Source organism: Rhagoletis pomonella, unplaced genomic scaffold (assembly GCF_013731165.1).
Source record: "Rhagoletis pomonella isolate Grant_MI unplaced genomic scaffold, Rhpom_1.0 Rhpom_scaffold_00001, whole genome shotgun sequence".
NCBI classification, from domain to species: Eukaryota; Metazoa; Arthropoda; class Insecta; order Diptera; family Tephritidae; genus Rhagoletis; species Rhagoletis pomonella.
The window spans coordinates 95,350,903-95,356,002 of NW_023458555.1; the positions used below are offsets into that span (position 1 = coordinate 95,350,903).

Consider the following 5,100-nt stretch of genomic DNA (forward strand, 5'->3'; position numbering starts at 1 on the left):
CTTGACTCACCATCAGCGTATCGACCACTATGTATGCTGGACACAGCTGGAAAACTCTTAGAAAGGCTGCTAAAACCTAGAATAGAAGCGGCTATCGCCAGCGGCGGCGGACTTTCCTCAAGACAGTACGGGTTCAGGCCCGGGAAATCTACAATTGGAGCTATAAAACATGTAACAACAACAGTAGAAGCCGCATACCAACACAAAAAGCTAGTCCTGCTTGCAACCTTAGACGTTCGCAACGCCTTCAACACCGCAAAATGGGAAAATATGATACACGCACTAGAAGAAGTCTACAACATACCCACGTACCTTAGACTCATGGTTAGAAGCTATCTAGAAGGCCGGGAGTTATTATACCATACCACCGATGGACCCCGGCAAATGACGATCACGTCGGGCGCATCACAAGGCTCCATTCTTGGGCCAGACCTATGAAACATCAGCTACGATGGAATATTAAACCTTGAGATGCCTGATGACACATACTTAGTAGGCTACGCTGACGACATTGCCGCAGTGATCACCGCACGGGACACCGAAGATGCTCGCCGCAAATTAAATCAGACTATGATAAGAACACAGGCATGGCTCGACTCACACGGTCTTAAACTTGCAGCAGAGAAAACCGAGCTAATACTCCTAACTAAGAAGCATATTCCCTTAGAAGTGAGCATGAAACTGACCGGCATTACATTAAAGACACAAAGAGTAATAAAGTACTTAGGTGTAAGGCTAGACCCCAGGCTAACGTATTGGGCACAATTGCAGCACGCAGCCGAAAAAGCAGCAAAGGCAACGGCTTATCTAAGCAGATTAATGGCCAATATTGGTGGACCGACCCAAAGTAAAAGAAAACTTCTAATGTCCACAACCTTGAATATTTTGCTATACGGAGCGGAGATCTGGGCTGACACCCTACAGAAAAATAACCGTTGCAAGATACTCTCCAGAGCCCATCGCACTGCAGCTTTAAGAGTAGCCTCTGCGTACCGTACAGTGTCCGGCGAGGCAATACTCGTGATAAGCGGAACGGTTCCCATTGATCTACTAGCAGCCGAGCGCAAGAAAATGTGGGAGCTTAAGGCGCAAACGAAACCAAGTGACATCGAAAGGGAAAGAGTAAGAAACGAGACACTAAGACTATGGCAAGATAGGTGGCAAAACGAAAGCCGCGGCCGATGGACGGCCAGGCTAATAAAAGACCTAAAACTTTGGACACAAAGAGAACATGGCGAAGTAAACTTTTACGTTACACAAATGCTGTCTGGGCATGATTACTTTCGCAAATACCTGTATAGAATGGGAAAAGCCGAAGAGCCGTCATGCATATACAGCGACGCAGAAGAAGACGATGCCGAGCACACTTTCTTCGGATGCAAAAGATGGGAAGCCGAGCGCAATAATCTGCAAGACCTGGTAGGACCAATTAACCCAGATAACGTTATCCAAGCCATGCTACATAGCGAAGCAATGCGATTAGTGGTCCCAGGGTGGGCGACGCACAGTGCCGCGAAGGTGCACAAAAATACAAAAATCGACTGTCTTGAATCTTAGATGTTTTGATGTCAAGTTACAGCTAAATCTCCAACTAAGAGAAGTTCATAAGTTATTTTGTGATAAAAACAACTTTCAGCCTCACACACCCCCTCAAAGTACACCTATTTTCTACATACCATTTCATTTTGGCGATTCGCACATAAAAGTGGTCGCAGTTAAAAATTTGTTAAAAATACATTTTTATTCCTAGCAAGATCAACTTTTGCACTTTGATAAAGATATATGCGACAAACCAAAAAATGTATGGTTCATGGAAAAAAAATTTATACAAATATTTTTTTTTTATTAATAAATAAATATATGATTAAACATACCAAAATCCGAAAATTGGTAAACTTTGGAGACAAAAAAACAAAAACATCTTGAAAGTTCGTGAAATTTTTTTTTTGGTTATGGTAGTTTGGACTTTCTACTAACAGAAACAATCGAAATCTCTTCCAACTTTTTCCAATATTTGAAAATTTTCAATTTTGAAAAAGTGACTAAATGCCTTTTTTTTGGTATTATTTTAGCTGATCTATATTTACAATACTTTTTCTGAATGCCCTAAGATCTAAATTTTTGGTTCGCTTTTCAAAAATAAGGTGTTGAATTAAAGCTAAAAGTGCCAGAAAAAAAAAATAAGAGGTACAGGGTGCTTTGAAATGAAAAAAATTATCAGCTAATTAAAATACTTAAATATGCATCACGGTATGGGAGCCAAAAACAAAGGTATACGAAGATTTACATATATATATATATACATATATACAAATAATATGTTAACCAATTCGGGTAAGGAAATAAATGCAATCGAGACACATTACAGCGCCCAATGATTAGACGAAAGGCGAACAAAAAGAAAATAAAAATAAATAACATACCTATTACTCTTCATCTGCATAAAGAGTACTATTTTGCTTAAGCAGCAAACAAAAACGGCTTGCGAAAATGATAGTACAAATGTATGCACATCAGGGAGGTCCAATTTTTTTATATATTTTTTTTTTTGATTGAGTCTTTTTATAATTTTGTTCACCTAACTAATTACATTACCTGTGCAAAAATTTCAACGTTTTACTATTAGTAGTACAAAGCAATACGGATTTAATGACTCGTTTGATATTATCGTCAGATCCATTAGTTGCATTTAAAAGAAATATAAAACAGAAAAACAAATATTTAAAGGGTTCTGATCTCAGTTTTAATAAATACATTGTTGAAAGTGACGAAGCAGACAAAAGCATGGAATCATTTGAATCAGTGATCACTTCCTCCTCTTCTGAGGACTCTGAAACTGAGTGATTATAACAACTAGTTCGGTTTTTATTAACATATTATATGTTATTACCATATAACAGCTATTATTACTTACTTACTTAACAGTGATTATGCTTTATTTTAAATGAAATCAAAATAATTTTTTTTTCTAAAGGTTAACATGTAAGGAAAACCGACTTAATTTTTCAAATTACCATAATGTATTCACTTAGGAAGTAAAGTTTAGACGAATTTTGACTATTAAGACTATTTTTCTGAACACTTAGCAACAATGATATGCCATATTTCATTTTTAAATAATCATGTGCAAAAACTCGGTGTTTTTTTAATGGGTACCCGTTACAAAAAAAAACCGATTACTTTCTTAAAATTAGAGTAATATAGACACTTCAGATGTAAAGTTTCAATAAATTCTGACGACTCCTTCCTGTTTTCGTAAACCCACAATCAGCAATGATTATGCCTTATTGGTCTTTCATATAGTAATGTAAAAAAAAATCTTTTTTTTTTTAATGGGTACCCGGTACCGAAAAATCGATTTCATTTTTGAAATAAGAATGGCTTAGTCCTTTCAGGTGTAAAGTTTCAACAAGTTCTGAATACTATTTCGGTTTTTATAAACATATGTCTACGATGATTATGAGTTATTTTACCTTTTTATAAAATTGTAAAAAAAAAATTTTTTTTAATTAAATGATAACAGATGCTGAAAAACGTTTTTGTTTTCTTAAATTGCCGTGATATAGTCCTTTCAGGTGTAAAGTTTCAGCCCATTCTGATGCCTCCTTCCACTTATATCAACACATGTCCACAATGACTATTTTCATATAAAATTGCAAGGAAAACTCGGTTTTCTCGAAATGAGTAACCGGTATAGCAAAACCGATTTCATTTTTGAAATTAGAGGGGCATAATACTTCTAGGTGTGAAGTTTCAGCCAATTCTGACCACTCCTTCTATTTTTGTCCATCATTTGTATGGAGTCGCGGCACTGTGCGACGGTTCCAATTCGGGGGGAGTGTTTTAGTCTCCGGACATACCATTGTTGTGACGACAGCTTTGATGATGCAATAGGCATTTTCGACCCCCTGCCCGCGAAAAAAAAAATAATAATAATAAATATTGAGAGAGCGAGCTGTATAGTTGCTATAGTAACTTCATTTAACTCTTATTTCAAGACTATCATACTTTCAATTAAAGTGTCTAAAACAGTTGGTAGTTTCAAGTCTACCTCCAATAGCCATTTCTTTTTTAATCAAAGCGTCTCTGAAAGCTTTGATTGCAGCATCTATTATAAGTTTTCGTTGTATTTGTCTATTATGTCGAGTATTTTTCTTCTTGTACTACCAATTTCAGAATTGAAACAAGGACAATAAGTTTTTTGTTGGTCATTTGACCCTACAGCTAAAGTTTTGATTAAAACAAGCAATGTTATTAAATTGAATATGTTCATCTTCTTTTAAAATATTTTGATTAACAGACTATGTCGGTTTAAAGGATGTTCATTTTATATGTCTGGATATAGTTTTTTACATTAATTATTTGAATGTTTTGATTTTCTATTGTTGGTGAGAAATCTAATACATTAATCTTTTCAATTTGCTCAAAATATGTTACCTTTCAACTTCACGATATTGGAAAAAGTTGATTCTCATATTTTGTTTCTCATGTATGTACAACGTACAGTTACTTCAATGTTTTCATACTTAAGATTGAAATGTCGATAAAATGCTTCCTTTGATTCCAATATACCTCCTTTATCCATTTCGTTTTCAATTAGATCCTTTCGAAATGCTTCTATAGCATCATCAATTGTAAAATATTTTAATATAGGTCGTTCTGTTACAAAAATGGGTGTGGATGTTGTTGGTGCCTCTGTTGTGGTTACTGTTGTTGTTGTTGTTTCCAGTTGTGAAGCATCTGACAAGAAAAGGTTTTCCTTATTTTCTAGTTCCCTGCTCTCTTTCTTGTAAATGATAAATTTATATTTAAAATATCATTGTTGGGAAGTGTTAAATTGAATTATATGTTTTTTAAATTTGGCTAAATTTTAGGAGTACTGATAATAATAGGTATAGGTCGGTAATATATTACCCATTATTGTTTTTAACAAAATAAAAAACCACACAGGACTAATTTCACAATGTACGTATATTTTTATTTTTCCGCAGTAAACAAATTATGTGTAACCATAACTAAGTATAAAGTAATACTAACTAAAAATAAATAATATAAAAAAACTTTTTAATATACAACGCTTTTATAAATGGACTAAAAAGT

General features: G+C 34.7%; 1 pseudogene; it reads right to left on the bottom strand.

Moving 5' to 3' along the window:
• LOC118734428 overlaps positions 1 to 5,100 on the bottom strand; it is a 41,429-nt pseudogene that overhangs the window by 11,579 nt on the left and 24,750 nt on the right.